General features: G+C 44.5%; 1 protein-coding gene across 35 annotated transcripts in view; it reads right to left on the bottom strand.

Moving 5' to 3' along the window:
* ptprda (protein tyrosine phosphatase receptor type Da) overlaps positions 1–22,212 on the bottom strand; it is a 426,095-nt gene that overhangs the window by 124,852 nt on the left and 279,031 nt on the right. The gene's annotated exons all lie outside the window — the stretch shown is intronic.

Genomic DNA, 22,212 nt, shown 5'->3' with positions numbered 1-22,212 from the left:
AACAAAGCGTGCCCATGTTTGCATTTCCTTCTGTAATGAAAATTTTGACGGCTATGCCATTGCAGTGACTGTCAAACGCTATATGCTGCCATAAGATGCCGAAATCCTGAGGTTGTACCTTGCGCCACATGTTCAATTTTTGATAACATCAGTATATATTCAGAATATTGAATTAACTAAATTACCCCCATAACCGGCAACACATCTCAAGGTAATCCCATCATACATGTGCATGTGACCACAGTTTTACACCACAAGCATGAATGCAGACTGCTGCTATCTTTTTGATATTCTTCTACATTAATGGATTTGTAGAGTAACACTCTATACAACAAGAAAGCCAAGCTGTTGTATAATTTAACATTTGTGTGTGGACAAACTACCTACTCAACTTGTGTTCCCCATCTGAAAACGCCCACAGCAGAGTATCCTCTAAAATAGGCTGTTTCTATTCCAAAGTTCCTGAACAGTTCTGGCAGCCCCGGTGGACTCAATCTAACAGGAGGCCCAATGTGGGCCCTATCAGGACCCATCTTGGCATTGCGCTTTCGATATCCCTCCATCTCTGCTAAGGAGACATCTATCTCGATTTTTGCTGAGTGCCAAAAAAGAAGTAGTAGGAGAACCAGACGGAGAGATTGAGAGGAGGCTGGAAGAAGGGTGATAAGGCAGCTGAGAATCAGAAGAAAGGATCTTGGGGAGCGTGGCCGGAGCGTGCCGGAAAGAGGAACTTCATCTTTATCTAATTACCACAGGGCCATTTTGCCAGGGTAGATAGCGCCAGCGTTTATGGCGGCCTGTTCGGTATCTCGGGCAACTCGTGCAGATATGATTAACATTCAAATACACTTTGAGTCACACACATACATAAGCCTGAAAGCGCGCTCTCGCGCATACATGCGGCCCAGGGCTGAGTGCCATAACAGCCCAATGAAATATATTCAGATTAGAAAGGTGTCGCATTACTCTCCAGTCGGATGATAAATACGCGGTTAGCACCATCATTAATCTTGTACCCCTCCCCACCTTCTGCCTCTAGACGCGGCGATGTAGAGCAAGCATGCACTGGATGGAGCTAGTGGCTCAGTTAGGGGCTGCGGCGGCGTGGCCGGTGCATGCATGGAGCAGTGGCACTCTCTTCTTGTTCTGCTCGGTCTCACAAGCACACAAGGTCAGGGCCAATCTCACTTCTGAGATCGCTGTTCACAGAAGCAGGGTGGTGGGTTGGACTGAAGTCTTGCTGGCAATTTCTTCTATAAAAGGATCCGCAAAAATGTACAAATGCATATAAGCCCCCTTGTCATTTGTTAAACACATGGAGCATTTTCTTCTTCTTGAACTCTCGGTGCACTCTCCCTATCATTCCTTTCACATTCACCTCTCCTTTCTTTCTGAGCACATGTCTTTGTCCTGCCCCACTTCCGTCTTTCATCCCAGGGGTTAGCTGACACAGTGCTCTGAATGACATTTCATTGTAAGTAGCCATTGTCTGGCTAATGAGCAGCATGCATAAAACACACGGGAGACAATGATAGACATACACGCACGGAAACATCAACACATGCTGGGCACAAGGGTGGAGCCACCACCAGTGGCTTAAGCAGCATATTTCTCCAGCAAACACTGCCGTGTCCCTCTAGAGAGATTTCAGACAGACAGTTCAGACAGCGGCACCTCGCCTTCAATACAAACACAGCCCTAGGGAGAGGTCAGAGGTCAAGAGCTGAGGAAATTACGTGTGATAAATTGGCGCTGGTGCCAGGAGTGTTGTGTATATGTGAGGAGGGTCATCCTCCTCTTCCCCTTCATTGGTGTTTTTGATGAAATGTATAGGTTTATAAAGAACAGCCTGTATGTTCGACATGCTGAAAGTCAGGATTTTGAGCAGGTTCCTCCCACGTGTCCTCATTCAAGCGGTGTCTCCCGGGAAAAATGCAAGAGGGAGTGCATCATTTGATTTAGTCCAAAAGGAGGACTAAAACGCTCAGGCTTAAGCAGCATTTAGTAGCTTAGTCTAAAATACCCTCATGAGAAACATCCCTAATATTTTACCTAAAAAATAAGTAGAATTTTTGTGTACCAGATTTTTCATCCATTCTAAACAGAAAACACATCCAATTCAGTAGCGCACTACAAACTGTGCCCCTGAAAAGTGGCTAGACATCATATTTACACAACGTTCTGCTGAATCAGAAGTTGTGCAGGAGGAAAGTCGGGCTGATTATAAATTCACAGCTAATCTCACATTCCAAGGACAATGTTTTTCGAGGGACATTTACTCATAGTTGTGTGAAACTTCTGTCCAATCTGGAGCTGCCAAAATACTTGGGGCCTTTTCTTTTTGTTCCTCCCAGATTATGCCATTATTTTCCCCTGCCCACATTCAGTGATCACCATGACAGCAACAGGATGAGTTTTATTCTTGCCAAGACCTTTGAGCCCAACAACAAGCGTACACTGGGACCATTGTGTGGGAAAAGCCAATATAAACTCCTGTGTTTCATTGCAAGATGGCTGATTAGCTCTTAGGGGGGCCGTAAAGAATTTGGTGCCTTGGTTCCGGGCCTTCGGTCATAAGACAGTTGTTAAATTTGGGTGATGACAACTATTGCGTGCAGGCATCACATACGCTGGTATATAAAATTATGCTGTAATCGAGCACAAACTCCACACAAAAATTGTCACGCTCTCAGTTACCTTTTGTTGGGCCAATTGTGTTACCACATTTTTATTGGAGCTCTCAGTCGCCCCCGATCACTCTGCGCACCATAAAATGCTGGTAAGTGAATTGGGGCTACTATAATGGTGGCACAATACAGAAATAAACTACTTTTACTGCTGCAAACAAAGTGATGTGACCTGGAAAGGTTGTATTTTTTGCTGCGATAATGACTGTATTTTAGAGTCAAACCTCAGTGTGAACTCTAATTACTTGTCTGGGGCCACTGAGCTACATTGGTCTCAAGCACTTAGTAATGAAGTCCATATTGGGTCCATGTTTATCACATACAACATGAATGTCCTGATTGCTCAATCTCTGTACTCACTGTTTCAAGACTGTTTTCTGTTTGTTTACATGATAACATGGATCTGATATCTCTTGTTAGCATTGTTTCTATATCATGACAATAATGTTAGTCCAGGGTCATCAGTGAAACTGACCAATTGCATTGTCTGAACATTTAGTTAACATTAGCTGAGAGGTTAGCTAATGGTATTAACAACTATTACTAACCAACCAACATAGGTAACCTAAATGTGTTTAACAGCAAACCTAACTTATAAATTATAAATTAATAAAGAAACCACTTAAAATGCTGACCAATTGTTCCAAAAGAGAGTTTTAAACAAAGTTTGTTTTCTTTTTCTACCAAGTTCAGTGTTGATCCTGGACCAAAATTATTTTGATGATGCAGGAACAACACCAACATGGGGATATCAGGCACAGCCTGAAGCAGGACCCTGCTGTTTACACCCTCCTTTTTCGAGGGGCGGCGTATCAGAGAAACTAGCTTAAATCGATGAGGGAACTATAGGGAACTATACTGGCTTGCTCTCTAGACACTGAACGCATTGAGTGGCAGCACCACTGACAAATATTAGATAATAAGGGATACTTATTATGAATGATGCAAAGCAGCTCTAAAAAAACACTTTTTTTAAAGTACAGAACTGGAAATGAACACAATAGATCCTCTTCAAGTTAAAAAAAAGCACAAGATAGGGCTGTTCGATATAACGATATATATTGGAGTCGAGCTGCCCGAGATTCACAGAATTTACAGAAAATGTTAGATTTTTGTGATTTATATCGTTATCGGGACAATAGAATTCTTATGTCGGGATATGAGATTTTGGTCATATCGCACAGCCCTAGCACAAGAGCATATAATCAAGTGGATATTGTTTTTTTGTTGCCATTTTACAACCATTTACTGACCCATTTGAACTTATCCCAGCTTACAAATCCACTACACAAGGGACCAATAGTTCATCAAACTCGACCAAGTCTGAATAAAGTTAAGAGATATTTTTAAGAAAACGTCCTTTGACTTTCAAATTTTATATGATTTCATTATCCACACTCCGCAGAACTGGCTCCCAGTTAACTTAATCACTGTGACACCCATTTCTCATAAATATGCAAATACAATTCAGACGTGTTGAGCACTTCGGAGAGGAGAAAAAAAAGTGACTTCAGGCGAAGACTTGCTGAAGACCCCTCCTCAAATCACGAGTCCTCTAATCGCCTCACGTGCGGCGCTGTTCTTCAAAAACTGCGAAGTTTCGAGGTTCCCAGAGCAACATGTTGTGCCAAAACAAAGCATGCTTGCTTGTCAGAGTAAATTTAATCATACAAAATGGGAGCACTTTGTGCTGCTCTCATCACTGCCACTTCTTTTGAGTGGTTGTGTTTCCAATGTGGTTAGAACTGAAGCAGATATGTTGGTAAGGGGGGGGGCACAACAACAAAGACAGGAGACTTTTCCTGCAATTTCAATGAAAATATTATAAAAAAAAAAAACTGGTACGATGGAGGTCTGGTTATATACAGCAGCTTGAAATATAGTTTTACACTCAGGTTCTTTGTATCCCTGTAGGCCAGTCGCTCACCAGTAAAACAGTCCTCTACAGACCAAAAGGCAAGCATGGGTTTGTGAGATGGTGGGGAAAAATAAAAGGAACGCAGGGCAGGAGAAAGGGATTTGTAGGGGTATTAAGGCACTGCACGCCTGCTGGCTTGTGCCTTATCCCACAGCACATTCCAGTGGCGCAGCGGGCAAAACTTTACAGTGCTCATCCTAAAAGCAACTTCAAGAGTTGGGTGTTCCATCGACAGCTACTATCGCCCTTGAAGGAGAGCCATCTCAATCCATTTTCTCTGAGCTGTCTTGTCTCACCTATTGCATTCCCGCTGATCTACTTAATCTCTGACAGGGAAGCAGAGCTTGCGGACTAACAGCTGGGAAATCTGTGCCCCCTACTGCCCTTGCACTCCTGCCTCCCACTCTTTCTCCCTCTCACCGCCCTACCAGGTTGGCTTGCTGACGGCTAATAAAAGAAGCGGCCCTTGACTGTGAACAGCTGGGATCCTGTGATCTAACTCGACAAGCGGCGTGCCGGGTTTTTTTCTCTGTGAGTGGAATAGTAAATACATAAGAACAGCGCGAGGACGAGGGCGATGAATTTAGGACATGGAGAGGGATTCGATAAATGGAAAAAAAAAAAGAAAGGGAGCTTAAAAAAACGAGAGTAAAGTGGAAAAACAGACATACAAGCATCCACTGGTAGGAAGAGAGCTCAGTGGCTGTCTTGTCCCCAGCTTTTCATTGCCTAACCAGCTAATCAATAGCACAGAGAAACACTATTTCAGCTGGCTCGCTGAGCTCTCTGCACAGGAGAAATACCGCAAGTGCCAACTCAGTCTCCTTTTGTGGAGTTTCCTTTTTGTTCTCCACAGCATGTGACAGCAGTATTTCGTTAAATATATTTAGCTTATACTCAGGAAGTGATGTATCTTGTGAAGTGGGGAGTGTGCACCTACGCATAACCTGAATTGGACTTTAGAGAGAAGGGAGTGGGTGGGAGCAGCTGAAGTATGTCATTGATATTAACAAGAGAAAGCTCTATTGTTCATATAGGATGGACTGCAGCTTATCCAAAGATTTGGCACAAACAGAACAGCTATTTCAAAAGAATTAGATCATAAAAGGCAAATATATATAAAGACTCAAACTCAAATAACTGTCTCTGTTAAATCAAGCATAGCTAGATCAGCCTACGGCACGCTTGCACCCTTCTACACATCTAATTGGCAATCATATAGGTTATGCTATTTAAGCTACTTTACCCAGTCACTCTGCATATGCATACTGCTTTGCAACCCACCTTTTCCCCAGCTGCCCCCTTCATCCTCCATCTGATCTAACAGTGACATATCTGACAGCGCCCTGCTGCTACTCCCTCTGCATACATTGAAAGTTTCCCTTGTATGCGTGCAAAAGGTCGGGGAGGTCCCAGAACAGAGTCCTGCTGCCGAACATAAATGACTGGCTGATAAAAATAATCTTCTTTTGACTCTTAACTCTTAATAAAAGTGCACAGTGAATTCAAGAGGCGCTGGATTATTTTAGACACTCTTTTTATTGTTAGGTAGCGCTTTGATGCAGCTCGGGTGCAGAAGCTGCTGGGAATGGATGCGGTCCTCCCCTCTTGGCTGTTGGCATTCCAATCTCGAGAGAGACGTGAGAGTGGCACCTCTAAAACAAGGACTCCAGTCGGTGTGTTCAGTCGGGGGCTGTGATGTGAGGGAGGCTTTAAATGTTGGCAGACTTAAATAGCTGCTCATATGACCCATCATGCCTGACCTACGTACTCTTATCGCACTGCTGTTCCATAGATATCTTTTCTAATTTCACATGCCTCTGCGTGTGTGTGTGTGTGTGTGTGTGTGTGTGTGTGTGTGTGTGTGTGCATATGAGTATCTGTGCAGCAGGGAAGTTGGTGAGTATGAAAGACGATTCCAGATGCTCCCAGCTGGCTGTTGCCCAGTGAGGCTAATACACTTCTGCCTGCCTAATTAGAGCACACACTCACACAGGCATGCACAGTCGACCCCTCCTCACCACTCATGTCCCGCTGTTTCAATGGGTTTATGGTAGGAAGAACATATGCCCCCCCAGTGTTTTATACAGGACACAAATGCAGACAGCTAAACAAACAACCAGGGCCTTAATTACCTCATAAGTGAGGCCAGGGGTGAGGGCTGCTGTTGAGTCACAGTGGCATAAAGGCTGTGCAGTGTAACATGGGAAAATGTAAAGCTATGCTGTAAATGTAACTGGTGTGTGGATCTTGATAAAAGCGGTGGGAAAATATTTAGCAAAATATACATATATGTGATGGCAAGCAGTGTGGGAGTCTAACCAGCTCGTTCAGTACCTCAGCTGCTTTGTGCAAACACAAACTAACAGGACTCCATTTGACTCGTTGTAACGTGGGGGTGCAGCTCTGGCTTCTGAACCGGCCGCCACTCCATGTGTCCTGTCAAGTGTAACGTGTTTATTCAGGACGTGCACTCAACACGTGTCTAAATGTGTTTACCTTGTTGATCCTTTCTTTAGGCAACCAAACAACAGCCTTGCAAACAGCTCTGCTCTTTAGAAATTACAAAACATGATCTATCTGGTCTTGCGGACGGCCAAGGAATCACATTTTTCTCAGACCCTTGGTGGGCTCGAACTTTAGTGCCTTAGGTGACGAGCCTGTGACTGATGTCACCGCCACCGTCACTCACGCTCTGAGGGGGAAGCCATACAATTTGTGTCTGTGAAGAACAATGAATAGAAGAAACTTTGCGACTGTTTCACAAACTACCTTGTCACCGCGCTGTCACAACACAGGGTGTCAGACGTCTCCTACCAGCCTGTCAAAACTGGAATGTGGTTGGCAGTCTGACTTCTTCTTCTTTCTTTTATGCAGACAAAAAGCGGCAATAAAGACTGCAATCATCAGGAAAAACTAGGTTTGGTGTGTATGCTTCTCTTCATTGTTGTAACCGCATCTCTTTTTTTGTGTTTCTAAGATTTTATTTGCAAAATAAAGAACCCTCCTTAATAATCAAGCTGTCCCGACGTACTAGAAAATGTCAAATTTGGCTCCTTAAACTCATTACATAAACGCCGAAATCAAACAGGAAGAGTTTGTGTATGAATTTGCAAGTCATGTCAGCCCACCAACCAAGGTCTAAAAGGGTAAACAAAAGCCTCAAAGCAACACACACTGAAGCAGCGCCAAATGGGAACAACTGAAGGAGGGGGAGATCGGTTTGGGGCACTGGAGCAACAGAGAAAGAGATCCCAAGGTCGGTGTTCTAGTGGCCGGCTACAGATGAGGGAGGAGAGATGGCGTGGACAGATGTCAGCAGTGATAAGCGTCAGGCCTGACGGGCTACAGCTCAGCTATCAGTTACTACTCTGGGCTTGAGGTCGGGCCGATGCCAAGATGATGCCAACGCCTCTCCGTGATGATCGGTGCCTCCGGAGGTTGTGCAAAATGGCTGCCGCCGTGCCAGTGCATTACTACGAGTCACTGGCTCTGCAGGTTTTTTTTTCTCTTCAAAGGAAGTGCCATCTGTGAGTGACAGCGGGGTCTAAGCCATTTATTTTGAATGCAGTAAACAAAGCTGCCATTTTTGCATTTTGGGGGTCTATATGCTTGGATATCACCGCGGGCGAAACTGTTCGCTGTCATGAGAGATATTAAACGCAGTGTGATGTATACCCTTCCTCTGTCTCAATTTATCTAGTCAAATCCGTGCTCCCTCACGAGCATCAGTCAAGCGGCAGGACAAAATAAATCCTCATTTTCGCATCTGAAAGCAGGCCGGACAAAAATCCAATACACAGGAGAGTGCTTGGTCTTGCTTTAAGCACAACAACTCCCGAGAAAAAAGAAGCGGGGCATTGGGAAATAAATCAATATCAGACCATTTACTATCATATTCTATGGTCATCGATGACCTGTCAAACCATTTATTTCAGAGTCTGGACTGCAAACCAAAATCATTTTCCAAAGAACTTTCTCTACATCCAAAACAAATAATGAATAACTCGCAAATCGATACCGTGTGCTTTATTGAGCTCACATGCTTGATTTGAGTCTGGCATCTGGCCCAATTGTTTTTCATTTGCCAGACATCCTCCTCTCTCCCGCCTTTATTCGGCTTTGTGCGGCGCTAAATAATAGCAAAAAGCCCTTGAATGATGCGTGCACGCAGCCATAGTAGGAGGACTATATATTTTTTGAGGATAGCAAAGCTCCCTTGCGTTCCGCCAGCTCCTCTGAGTCATATGTTTTAAGAGACACAATTTTAGCAGACTGATTTGACTGTTGAATTCACAGAGGCTCAACAGCGCGAAGCAAAAACATCCGCCACCCTTGATCAGTGCCTCTCAATAGGCCTCGGGTTTCTCAATGGAATCAGCGTTGGCAGTGCCACATCGATCCGGGTCGCACCCCGCTGTTATACTGAATGGGGCTGAATAAAATCATTGCAGACAGACTCGGAGCTCGCCAGGGCAGGGTCAACCGCTTTGACCCCCACTGGGAGGCCAGGCCCCGTCTTCCTGCAAAAAAACAAAAAACAGAAGAAAAAAAACTGCCTGCATCAGCAGGACGCTCACAGAAATCGCTGCAAGAGAGGTTCCGCTAAGAAGCTTTGACTGACAGGCAAGCTCGCATTTTGTGCAGTATTTGACAGGGATGCATAACCAGCTCTTTGAGGAGGTTTTCTTTCAGAGACGCGGTCCCAAGCCAAATCAGTTAGCATGTGGAACGTCGTGAAGGAAATGAAAGTTGTGAGAGAAGCGAATAAGAAAGGCAGCAGTCTTATTTTATTGGAGTGAGACTTTGAACCTCCTGGCTATTAAAGCAAAAAAAAGAGGAAAAAAGCTACATTTTTTTGCCTTCATCTCACCTAGGGGCAATCCCCGTCTGCCTAAGTATGAAAAAACAGCTGAAAAAACCCCCGTCTGGGGGGGGGGTCACGGCCTCAGTGAGTGAACGAGTAAAGGATATCGATTACCAATAAATTCATTAAGAACTAACGGGAGGACTTTCTGTGAGACGCAACAATTTGTTTCTGTCAAAACAAGAGTTGAGCGGTGAGGCCGTCTTCACCAGGTCAGTTTACTGTTTTGTAAATAAGGCATTGATAATGTTTTAAAATCAGCTGCCCCTTGACTAACCCCCAAACCTGCCAGACAATTAGGCGAACAGACGTAAAACGTTCTAACACGCGGACACCACAGTGACTTCTTTGAGACAGTGGCCATTATTTCCCAAAACGAGCACTTGGTAACGGCGTCATATATCTGCTCCTCTTGCGTCGTGCATCTGTCACGCCTGATGTTAGCTGGCAGCCGACCAGCAGGGCTGTTTCCATTCTGTCTGCATTTAATGTTTAATATGAAATGAAGCTTTCAAGGTTGTGAAATCTGGCACACGGCGGTTAACTGTACTTATTTTATTCATTTTCTTAATTCACGCCTGCACCGGTGTCCGTTTAGGGACATCTTTTTTACATGAAAGCTCAAACTGTATTCGCTACCCACCCCTTTTTTTTTTCTTTTTTACCTGCCTCCTAATCCCCCACCCCACTCGGGAAATCCTGTTTGCTGTATTTGAGATGCAGGGAATTAAACTTTCCCAGAACATCAATGATAAAACTGCCAAGTTTGTTGCCCCCTTTTGCACCCACTGTGACGCCTCTGCTCTTCAGGCCTTCGGAAAGGATGCGCCTGAAGATCGAGATACCGACTGAGGATGTTGACAACTGCCATTATCGCAGCTCCGCTATTAATAAGATCGTCTGCTAGCTCGCGTCCCGAGGTTTGCCGCTCGGCGTTATCGTGCTCCGGGACAATCTAAAATGAAACAGTGCTGGAAATATGGTGCAGCTGTGATTGGGGGGGTGGGGGGGTGCAAAAATAGGAAGAAATGTGATGGGCCATAGTGTCAGCGTGGTTAATCGAAAATAATGGCCGGCAATTTATAGTTGCCATTCCGAGCAGCGCTGGATGTACTGATGCAGGAGATCGAATTTTAATGTCTGCGTTCCATCACTTTATACAGGCTACTGATGTTCAGGGCCCCGGCCAAACAGTACATGAATGTTTTGACGGAGGTTATCATAGAAGCGGTTATAAACAGCACTGTGTGTTCAACCTGTAGTGTGTACATGTGTATGAGGGCACATGTTACAGAACGCTGGTAAACATCAGGATGATTTGACAGTCATCTGATTTCCACCGGCGGCTATTTTAATAAATATACACGAGGAGGAGGAGGAGGTAAGCTCGTGGGACATGCAAATGACATCCACCTGCGTTGTTGTTGAGGCCAGGGGAATTCTGAGACCCGCCTGTATTTTTCTTTATTTGAAACAAGTCAATCGAATCGCCCTCTCTTCGCTAGGTCCTCTAACTTACATAGATCCAGGGGAGAAAAATAAATAATTCCAGATGCTCGATAATCCTATAATAATTTGCTTTATAGCTGCTGGTCTTTGTGCCCCACAATAAACAGGTTAACCACAGAATTTGTTGGTGTTTTATCAGCAGATCAAACCAGCTTGATCGCCTTTCAACAGATACACTTTTTGTCGGTTTCAGGACTAAAGAAAAGTTTGCTTTTGATTTAGTTCATGCAAATACTGCATTCAGTGCACATGCAAAGCTCATGCAAATGTTTGGAAACTGACATCACTCATTCCCCTAAAGTGGGGCTTCATTTAAATCCCCCCCCCCTTTTTTTTTTAGCTAAATGAGCCATCGCTTGCAATCTGCAACATTTGTGAAATTTATGTGTTTTTTATGTTAATTGCATCCCAAACAAAGCGCCATTAATCAATCTGTGCAGTCACATGTAGTGATGGATTGAGTCATGACTAACTTATTGATAAGCTGACCTCAGTTGGCTCTTAATGCACATAAATTGTGCCGTGAAGAAGAAAGGGGGTGGGGAGTGGTCTCCATTTCTTCAGTCTATGTTAGCTCGGCACAATCAGCACCTAACCAAGGCGTTACAGAGGCACCGGGAAAGGCCTTAAACAGGTTCTGTTGTGTTTGCTGAAGAGAGACCACGAGTGGCAATAGGTGATTTCCATACCATTCAACAGCATGTGATCTGCTTTGTTTTGTATCATGTAAAAGAAAGCACAGCACATCTTGACTAACCAGGAAAGGGGCTCGCTCAGACTGGTATTTAAAAGGGCTTCTAAGCACTCCATTCAGATACAGAAATTACAGATCAGCTATGACTCATGCTCCTCGGTGTTAGTTTTTTTAAATTTTTTATTAAAGTCACTCAATAAGCTCAGACTGTATTGTCGGTTCCCTCGGCTTACAGCACAAACGCCAAATAACCCACCTATAGAGCACAAGAGGCAGAAATCAGCTGCATACAATTTTTCCTTTTACACTGATCGTTTTCAGCATTTCACTCCTGACGTCAGAGCCCTTAATGAAGACAGCGTAGCTCGCCGCCGCCGAGTTCTACACAGCCAGTCTAAAGATTTTATTTCACTGCTTCCACAGCTTGCCTTATTTCACTACGGCTTAATGAGAGTCGTTTGGAATAATAGGCTTCCATTGAACAGAGGCATCTGCATCCACACAGCTCTAAATGAGTGAGCTAATTTCCAAAGATAATCACCTCTCCTGCTGTGTTTTTATGCAGTGATGCTGTAGATTTTTAGCCCTGGATTTAATGAAGTCAAAAATTACCTCCAGTCCTCTGGTAAACGTCTACAGACGCTGAATGTGTCACTGAAATTTCTCTTTAAAATCGCGAAAGAAAGATGTGATTTTCCGCATAAAGCTGGCAGTTTATTCAAGGTCCCTATTCAGGAAAAAAAAGTAAACTCTAGAATAGGTTATTACATTTCTATGAGCAAAATACAACTTCTTTTGTAAGAGAGAGAGGGAGGGTATCCTTGATGTGAAGCCCCGCCCACCTCCTGTCCAAATTTTCTGTTTGCGAGGGGAAGCCAATCAGGAGGGGAGCTAAAACAGCTCATTTTAAACAGTAGATAAACTAAAGCACTGCACTAAGGCTCAATAATAATGAATTATGCAAAGGAAACTGTAGAAGACACCTGAAACTCCGCATAACAGGTACCAATAAGTAAAATGATCATTTGATGTTATGTGAAAATCTGCTTTAATTCGTGGCATCCATTAGGTTAACGCGTAATCATCAACATGTTTTTTTCTTTAAACGTAAGTCCGTCGTTTCACTGACTGCTTGAAATCGGCCGCAGAGAAATTTCGACTCGCCCGACTGAAACACTTCACGCTGCTACAGAGACATAAACAGAACTACAAACACTTTTTACATGTTTCCCAGAGCAAACAAGTGAGATTTCTTCGCATGCCTCGGTAATGAAGTCCACCGGGATATTCGGAGATACAATTAAAGGATGAAGTGAGCTCTCTTTTCGCAGCCTATTCTGTCTCCCCACTTTATTCCTCCCTGCTCTCTTGTTTAGTCCCAGTGTGCGTGTGAGCATTGTCACTGATGACACAGAAGCTGTGGCGTCACGCAGTCACTGCAGATGGCAGATAAGAAAAAATAGGGTGTGTGTGTTTGGGGGGGTCAGGAAGGGAAGAATCGCTTACAAACGCTCACAGGCCATTTCGACAGAGAGAAACCCCGGCTTGTCAGAACAAATAGGAAAGGTCACAAAGTGTGACAATTTAGTAATGTCTCATTCACTGCGCTACACTCTCTTTTATTTAACTTCTCGCTCTCATGTCAGCGAAGTTGCCTTTAAAAAAAAGAAAAAGTCGTGCCCTTTTATTTCTGTAAAGGTTGCGCTTACAGGCAGCCACAAGCAAGAGAGACTGAGCTGTTTATCACATTCGCGGCGCATTTATGCAGCCGGGGCTCCAGAGGAGCTGTCAGTAATTTGGCAACATTTACAGTACTTCTCCCCTCGCGGCGGAGTGGCCATCGCAAAAAAAAGAAAAGAAGAAGTTATAGAATATGAAAGAAACTGAAATGGAGGTTAATTCCTCGATGCAGTGTTATGCAGGCTGGGGATCCAAACAGAGGAACGAGGCAACAATATGGCCAGCAGCTAGCGCAGGACACCGTCCTCGCAGCTTTGCGCTTAGCTTATCACAATAGATTTCCAAATAGCGGCGGAGGGTGGGAAGATGGGGAGAGAGAGCAGCAGGGGAGGGGAAGAAGCAGCTGCATTGTATATGTGTCTTTATGGCTACTAAATGAACCCTTCTATAGACTGTGACACAAACAAACCAGTACTGAAGAGCACACAAACACACACACTTATTGGGCTGTCACAGGAATGACAATCAGCTGTGACAAAAGGAGGCGATGGCCAGCATCAAAAGCTAAATCGGCATCCGGCTGCACATTTAACTGACACCCTTTCTCCCTTTGTGCAGACCTGAGGTGAGCATCTAAACTGGGTAATACTTATAGTTAGTAAGTCTGAATCTAGGTTTCAGCGACAATCATGGCGGTAAGGTTTAGATTCTTTTATCTGGAGTAGCTTTCACACTAATGCACACTTGCATTCTTGGCCAGTTTTTGCGGTGGCGGGACACTTGTCCTGCGGAGGGAGGCTGCAGCTGGCAGCCATCACGCAGAGCCTTTGTCATGGGGGTGTTTGGGCTGCACCAACATTTAGGTGGGTGGTACGTGTAAAAGCAACGTTTATATGAATGCCAGCTTAAATCCCAGAGTACGCTGTTATAGCATCTGCAATCTGGGCAACTTGATCTCAGGCTTATTTGGTGCTTTGGGTGATATATGAGTGCCATGTTATTTTAAACTTTAAGAGAAAAGAGGAAAAAGATATATACATGAGCATTCCAACTCCTATTTAACAACGTTCCCTTAATTCTGAGTTCTGACGGTTTTATTTTGTGATTTTGTGGGTCAGCACCCATCTGACTCGATAAAGAGCGTGCCAGCTCTTTAACTCTTCTTTTCTCAGCATTAAGGAAGAATGAAAGGCGATAGATGGTGTCCAGTTACAGTGATGCTGAACCTCTCTTGGAATGTTTCTTTAGGGTAGCCCGACAGGAGAACGCATGCAAGGACAAGGTAGCGGTAGGTAGAGGATTAAGCGTGGCAGCTACAGTTACAGTGCCCGACACCTGACACAGACTCCCCCGAACAGCATGAGAAATTCAGTGGAAAATAAGTTATATTAGAGGTCACAGGATCTGTAGCTGACTGTACTATGTAGTTTCTGTGAATTCAATGGACTGATGATGGTATAAAGGTTTGCACCTGTGAGATTTGTACGCAGTGTGAGGTGTGTCCCTGAAAATATAACGTTAAGGCAATGAATGAAACTGAAAAATGTGGATAATGTGGCGCTTTAAAGCTACAGTATGTAAAACTACTGTAGGTTATGTAACAGAAAAAATGATAAATATACATTACATACATATTTGTGTGTAATTACATATTCGAACAAACTGAAGAATTCTCATGAACTTAGAATGAATCCATTAAACATACATAGGAGCAGGCACCGGTTTGTGTAAGCCGCCATGTTCCCCTGCCATCTTGAATGCAGTCGCCGAGAGGGACATCGCTGTTCTGCCTAGTCGTGTTTTATGTCCCACACACGTAGTAGGCTAAAGGTGAAGGAGAAGAGAACTCGTAGGCGTTCTCATGCCTCGGAGGCAAATTTTAATCCGTGCCTGCACCTTCAGATTTAAAAAATGAAGGACCAAACCAATGTTTTCATAGGTACGATTTCATCTGTGAATAGGTCACACAGAAGTGAAAATGCAAAGGAAAGAGACACACGACGGGCGTTGGGATAAAACAAGGATAATTACAGGTACAGTACCCTTTTCCAGATGGAAGGAGCTGCAGAGGGCGAAGGATTTTAAACGCGACACTGAAGTTATCTGCTTTCCGATCGAACGGTAATTCAACCTAACACCTGGACACATGGGGTTTGAAAAAAAAAAAAAAAAATTCAAACTTTTTAAACATGTTTGTCCTGCAGCAGCCACCATAGCTCGAATGACGCACTTGAATCTGGTGGTAAGAAAACTGCATGCAATCTGCAATCTACTGACATCTAGTGGTGAGATGTTGCACATCGCAGCTTTAAGTGTGGCAGCTTGGCCCTGGTGAATCTGATGAATAAACAACGTTTACAAGACACACAGCACTAGCATGATATCATCCACTGGCTGGTGAAGTCCTTGAAGCCTTGATCTTGGTGTTTTGAAACTGGACGTGACAAACGAGGGATGGTTCCACCCGAGAAACTGAGGACACACTGTGCATCAATCAATCGCAACATATACTGTAAAGCACTGTTTAATGTTTTTTGTCTCGACTGAGACCATGAACTTGTCGAAACGTGTCGAGATCACAGGGCAAAGGGTCATTTTCCCCTCAGATTTCTATAGAAGCAGAAACCTTGTTGCAACCAGAGCAGTCACCCCCTGCTGGCTTGAAGTACAAATGCAGTTTTAAAGCACTTCCACATAAGCTTCGCTTCTTAGAACAGAAAGCTACAGTATGTCTCATCAAGATGAAGATACATGGATATCTTGGTGACTTCACCGGGCTCGGTATGCCTAGCTTATTTATGCTATCTAGCACTCTTAAACCATTTCAAACATCTTAAGCCATTCCACATGAACTCCATTTAAGAGTAACCTAAGTCTGCTAAACAGCTCTGTCTAAAACTGTCTTTCTATGTTTAACTGTTGCCATCTCATCTCCCAGTAGATTTGTATATGTACAACACCAAATACAGTTAATTGCCCAAAGTGTTCACACGAATGTGGCAGCCTGGAAGATACCGACTCCTCGTTCGCTGTTTTTTATACTAGCGCCATGTCGGGTCCTAATGTTTAGATGCTCAGTGTAGATGAATGGTACACTTGAGAAACATGCAAATGGAAATAAACGAATAAACAAATTTAAGTATTACTTTATACATCCCTGGTAGCCAAGGGAATTTTCACTATAAATACATTGGCCGGGTCATGTGTGGCATAGTTTTCTAGCCTGACTAAATATAAACAAGGCCTGTCTGCACAGTGTTATCTATAACAGTGTGATGCAACTCTCCGAAAGCCCTCTGAAATAGTTCCTAAAATATACATGAAAAGGGAAGGGAAAGATATACCCATTCTTTTGTGTCGGCTGTTTGAAGACCCAGCTACAACCTTGATCTGTCATCCCTAAAATATCACAATGAGGTACGAAATAAAGGATGGAAGGGTGGGGGGAAGACAAAAAAGACTCATGCGCCGAATTAAGTTGTCAGCATTGCTAGCACCGTCGAAGCGCATCTGTTTAACCAACATTGTTATTCTAGTATAATGGCGGGGATCAGAAGAAGAAAAAACAAAATTTCCTTTGGGTCTTGGCAGGTTTGAAATAGGCAGGACAAGGAAACACTGCAGCTCACGTTAATGCCTAATACTCACTCACATTAATGTCTAATACGCACTCGTTTCTTTCCCACACAGAGCTCTGTATTCCCCCTGGGCTACCATTTGCTTTGCAAAATGCATGCATGAAATTCTTGAGACCAGGCTCCCCGTGAGAGTCTAAATAATAGATTACCAACACAGCATCCAGCCTGAGCTATAACTTCAGCCCCAACTGTCTGGCCTCATTAGTGAGGGGGGTGTAAAAGATAGCCAGCTGCTAGCCCAGGTGACGGCCCACAGCTCTGGCCTTTGGCTGCAGCGGCCCACCCTAAAGAGAATATACGGCGTCTCGCTCTTTGCAATTCATCTTGTAATCCGCCTTAAAGCTGCTAAGCTTCCGCTGAAGGCAAATGAATGGTGACCAATGGCAAGAAAGAGGAAGACGAAGAAAGAGGAGAGAGGAAGTTTGAGTGAGAAGCGCAGACAGGGAGGGGAAAAAAGAAGAAGAAGGAGAAAATGTGTCCGATTCAACTGTGAGGAATCAAAGGTGGTTGGTTTGGGCTGTCTGGGCAGAACCAGAGGTGACCTAAGCCATTTTCATCCACTGATTGCCCCCCCCCCCCTTTTTTCTCCCTCCTTCTGCACCTCCCTCCATCTTTTTTGCTCTCTCTTCTTTCTCCTCTGTAGCTCTGTCTCTCTCGCCCTCTCTCTCCATGTCCGCTTCCAAATGGCAGTCATTATACCGGACATGAAAAGTCATTTTAGTTCCGCCTGGCTTCTTCAAAGCAGCTAGCTATAATTGCACAGTGAGTAGAGAGAGAGAATGCCGGGGTTACACAGAATTTAAACGCTCGCTCATAACCTTGCAGCGATGCAGGAATTTGAATTCCGATTTAAAACGAGAGACGTAAACGATTAATAATAAAGGAGACATATTCCCACAGCGTTGACGCCAGTACGTCCACATGTGCAGGACTTTTTTTCTACTCTATTTCCCACCTTCCGCGTGAGATTTCTATACGTCTTCCGAGACCTCTCCGCGGGTGCACTGGATTCCACTAAAACACGCGTCACTTCAAGAATTATGGCACAAATCGGGGAAACATTTCCAAATGATGAAAAATCCATCTCCTATTAAATGCATTCCTCATTCGTGAAATTGCTATGTGGCAATGTCACTGAATTTTTTAATGGAACCCTCTGCTCCTTGCCAATTCCGGTCGGAGTCCGGGAAATGCAAATGGGCGACAAATTCAAATATTTACACCCTTTGTTCCGAAACTTCATTTAAGATAAAAGACATTTTTATTTGTGGTTTAATGTATGCAAATATTTTTTCTGTAGCACTGCTGTTGCAATAAATCCTGCACGTTGAGTCTATTCTTAGGTTTCGCTCTACCATCTACATTCATACGCGTGTGTGTGTGTGTGTGTGTGTGTGTGCATATATAGACACACTGGGCGTCTGGGTGAGCACAGAAGTGCTTGCGTGTGTTACAATCTCAGGCCTGAAACAGTTTACAGCCCCTGAGGGTCATATATACGTAGCTCTTTACCAGTTTACGAGCTAGCCACCAGTCTGAGCTGAGCACCCCCTCCCTTGCACTTATCTCTTGCACCCTTATATTTGGCACAGCAGGTAGCGTAATTGTTCCTGGAAAGAGCCTATCAGCCAAAGCCTTCCATTTTTGACTTTTCGTCTCAAAGACCTTTATCACAACACCCCATTTTTGCCCGGCTGCTGGCTCTAACCACAGAGTGCCTCTGAACAAAAGTGTCTCCGCTAAGTCGTTCCCTTTTGATGGAGAACGACGGGGTGAGCGAGCAGGGAGGTGAGTAGACAGAGAATACAGACTGGGAAATATGTCTTCTGTACAAGACCAGCAGCCCACCCCCACCCCAGCCCCCCCCCAATCCACCAAACGTAACGTGGCTCTCTCGCGCGCGAGCAGAAACAAATTCTGAAACTGTCATACTTTAATTGAAATTCCATCACTTGTGTGGCTGCTATTGTGGAATAATTTGATAAAGCTGTGTGACATGAATGCACACAGGCCGCCCGCCACTTCCATTTCTTCCTCCAGCTTTTATTTCCTCATTCTGCCGGTTATTCAAATGAACCGGCTGGATTCTGCTCTCAGCCTTCCCCAAAAATTAAGATAAGAGGAAATGAGACAATAGGAAGGGCATAAAAAGAAATGATGTTTTGGGTTGCAGTACAATCAAAATGAATCCCTTAAAAAAAATAGCACCAGGCTACCGTTTCATACTCCATCGCCTTCTTTCATGCAGCATTTGAAGCCAGAATTATTATGTTTCACTAGCACTCTTCAGCTTTCTTCTAAGTAGCCGCAGCTTTCCCAAAGTGTGGATAGTGACAGACTCTTAGTTGCTAGATGGGGGGGGGCTGATCCAAAATGGAGGTCAAGGGCAAAATTATAATACTCTGCCAGTGCTGCTGACCCCGATCCAAATCCATACCCGCATACTTCCACCCCATGTACGTCCTCACAACTGGCTACAGGCGTTTGGCATCCATCATATCTCCTGAAACACAATCTCCAAGCAAAGGACAGCTGCAACAGAAAAGCACTCCTCCGTGTTTCTGTCACTTCGATAGTTCCCCTGTATGTAAAGGCTGGAGGCAGAGCCTCAAGGCGAAGCACTCCAAGCTGTTAGAAATGACACTGAGCGTTCCGCTTTTAACGCTTACAAGTGCATTTTACAAAGGGAGATGAAATCGCCATGAAAGAATGGGGAAGGAAGGCAGAAGAACTTTTCTTTCTAAAATTACACCTCATTTCAATGAGGCTAATTTGAAGCAGGGAGAACACGGAAACAAAACAAGACAAGGCATTTAAATCAGTCGCAGAATTGGAGAATGGGCGCAAACGGGGAAAGAACAAGCTCAGCTTCTCCCTCCATCCCCTCCGCTGCCAAAAATATTTACGCCTCAGCTTTCTGCCCTGACAGGGTGATGGACAGTAGAGGTGATTTTGCTTGGGCGTGAAAATAGGCTTCTTATTATTCCAACCCAATGGCAACTTGAATATCAATAAAAACTGCTAGCGTTCCCCTATGTGTAAAACCAATGCCCCGTAGCGGTGGTTTTTATCAAGCAACCCACCCTTGACGCTAGTTATGCAGTACTAGAGGTTACGGGAGGAAATGCTTGCCAAGTAAATAAGTGAGTGAAGCGATTGAATAGAGAGGAAAAACACCGCGGGACCACAGCCAAAGTGAACCAAGGGTAAAGTCATGATCACTTCATTATGCCGCGGTGCAGCTCAGTGTTGTGCGAAATCAAACTGCTTTCTCATTTGTCACAATGCATCAGGCTGGCCTCTGTGAGGTGGGGGTTCTGTAGTCGAAAGAGGACCCCGAAGCACAGCCGCACACGCCAGATTAGCAGGAAGAAACTTTTAAGTGTGCCATATACAAAATGCACGTGCGAAGTACGGCGTGAGCTTCGTGGACGTGAACCTTCGTGGAAGCGTTTTCCCTCCAGAGCCCATCAAACTTCTCTCTCGCATCCACCAGCCACCCACCCTGCCAGCTAGCCTGCCTGCCAGTCAGTGGGTAGCTGTTAAGGGCCATTGTTGGCACAAAACAAGCTAGAATACACCCACTGGATTACAGGGGGCAGGCAGCGAGGGGGGGTGATTGCTAACAGACATATTGGCACTCCATCTCACCCAGTTCCAACACCATGGCGCCTGATAATTGCGGCCTCTGTGTTTACGTATCCATTTTTGTAATGTAAGTGTTGATTTCTCATTCCACACTTGTAATAGGGGCCCTGGCCTTGGAATTCCTCAAGTAGAGCTCTCTCTCTTTCACACACAGAGGCGCATGTAAAAGCACACACGTAGTACAAAAAAAAGTTTTTCCTGACATTTCTTTCTTTTCTTATTTTAAAGTCTTGAAAAAACAAAATAAAGCAGTGAGTCAGAGCTACTTATCCGTGCTGAGACAATGGGAGTGTGCGGAGCAGGCACACTTGTTTTTAACCGGCCTCGGCTGTGTGCCAGTTACGGATGGTGGATAAGGAGATATTTAAAGCTCCCGCAGTCCTTCCAGACATCTCTGTTACACCGAAGGCCCTGCTGTCAATTAGCTTTTATCGGCGAGCTTAACATTTAACCAACCAGTGGCGCGGCAATCAAATCGCACAGCTAAGCGAATGCGCACTGGAAAAGGAGCAGAAATAATAGAAGCGTCTGAAAGATCTCGAGTTCCCTTAAAACATGAAGTTTTCAAAACACCCGCTTTTCCCTCCAGCCACTGTCAAAAATGTAGGATGTGATTTCAGAGTGTGCTTCAGGCACAGAAACTGAAGAAAAAAGGAGCAGATCGGCAGGCACGCTAAAGATGGCCCAAGCCCCTTGTAGGCACTTTCCAACCCCTGATCATTTTTCAATTTAGCAGCTTGAATGCCACAAACTCTTTGCATCCTTTGCGCGTGCACGTTCACACAAACACGTTCGTGTTTTCACAGGTTCAGACTTTGCTCACCAGCTGCATATCGTCTGGGAGGCTTTAGAACAGCAGAAGGTGAAGGATGAGGGGTGGGAGTGCAGATGGCCGCGTCGGTGCCACTTTTCGATGACTGAGACTCTTTTCTCCCTTCAGCGACTTTGGGAGGCAGCACTTAAAACGCAACGCCGCCTCGGCGCGTGTCCATTTTGCCTCCCTCTTTCGAGTGCTGCTGAAAGTGGAACTCGAATGTGTGGTGACAGCATTAATTGTGCTGTGTCAAAATCGGGCTAATTGTTTGAGCCTGGAACAGTCGAACGTGAAGGTACAGTGCAGAGATGCTGGGCGTGCTCTTCCCAGAGTGCTCACTGTGCGATGAAAACGCCTGAGCAAACACCCACATTCACTCTGATTTGAATGTTTAAATACACACACACACACACACCATACTGGCCTTTCAAATCACCTCACTAGCCGACTCTGCCTTCGATCCCTGCCTTTTCATTTACCCAGACAGCAACACCACAACACATCTTGTCACTCTTTCATCCATTTTTTTTACACTGTAATCCCACCTAACGTGAATTGCTGATTATGTAGTTATACACATATTAATTTCCATCAAGCTGATAAACTATCATTTCATCCTTGGGGACATTTGTTACATTTCTAACACTGGTTGCTATACCTTGCATAAAGTTTTTCTTTTTTTTTTTTCAAGCAAAAGAGGAGGGATCTCTAATCATGGCTTGTAGCCCCTCTCTGCTGCATTCTCCTCAGTGGCTGG

Source organism: Copadichromis virginalis, linkage group LG3 (genome assembly GCF_057382275.1).
Source record: "Copadichromis virginalis isolate Kocher_CV1m ecotype Utaka linkage group LG3, C_Virginalis_male_GT1.1, whole genome shotgun sequence".
Lineage (NCBI taxonomy): Eukaryota > Metazoa > Chordata > Actinopteri > Cichliformes > Cichlidae > Copadichromis > Copadichromis virginalis.
The sequence above is the reverse complement of the archived record's forward strand: the minus strand, read 5'-3'. Positions and strand labels throughout refer to the sequence as shown.